This window comes from Elephantulus edwardii, unplaced genomic scaffold, assembly GCF_000299155.1.
Source record: "Elephantulus edwardii isolate Elephantulus edwardi_28Jun2011 unplaced genomic scaffold, EleEdw1.0 scaffold00128, whole genome shotgun sequence".
Taxonomy (NCBI): Eukaryota; Metazoa; Chordata; class Mammalia; order Macroscelidea; family Macroscelididae; genus Elephantulus; species Elephantulus edwardii.
The window spans coordinates 4,727,660-4,728,713 of NW_006399878.1; positions in this window are offsets into that span (position 1 = coordinate 4,727,660).

Below are 1,054 nucleotides of genomic sequence, written 5' to 3' on the forward strand. Positions count from 1 at the left end.
GGGATTGCAGTACAGTTTCTTACCATTATGCTACCAGAGCTCTCTTAATAAGTAATGCAATTTCATAGATTGTAGATTGCACTCGACTCACCCACCATTTTGTGTTTTACTTCTATTACTAGCCCCACTTAACCAAAACCCAATTCATTGCCTTTGAGCCAATTACAACTCACAGTTTCCTACACGACAGAGTCCAAGTGGCCGGTAAGATTTCCATTGCTATAATCTTTCTGAGAGCACACTGACCTATCCCCGCCCCCACCCCCCCAAGAATTAGCTAGTTGGTTTGAACCATTAAACTCTAAGTTAGTAGTCTTAAGTACTGGTACTCCTTACTCAAAACCAAATCAGACTAAACAGGATATTTCAAAACTCAGTTGACACCTCAGCAGGTTTCTAAGACTATAAATTGCATGAGAGGAGATTGTTCTTCTTTCTGGCTTAGAGCAACTACTTCCTACTAACGCTAAATTCAAGTAACATGCGCTTCAGATGCTTTACACTTTGATCCTTTTGTTTATCTTCTTTTTTAAATTTTTTACTAGCACAAATCCAAATAACTAAACCCAAATAACTTTAATATAAACAAAACTGAAAAATTCAGTAACATTTAAATTAACTTAAATGCAACAAGGCAGATAATGTTTTTTCTTACTGGTTGACATATAAAATTTGTATATATTGTGTTTTTATAGATAATTTCATCTACATTATGTTTATACAATCATTCATATAAATTGTATTTTATTTAATTAATTACTATTGATCTGTGCCTATTATTATCCTTTTTTAAGTCCCCACTGAATATTTCCTATTCCTTCATCCCACCATCTATTTGCCCATTAATCTCTGCCATCCTAGTATTTTTTTTTCACTCTTCCAATACTAATGTCTTATCTTAAATACTATAAAATATCTCATTTTTAAATTTTTTTAAGCCTTTGGTAACTGTGGCCTTTGGGGAAGTAGTACTATTGCCTTCTCCCATATTTCCATAAAGACACTCTATCTCCCTCTTTGCAGATTGTAGCATTAATGTGTATTGAAAATTATA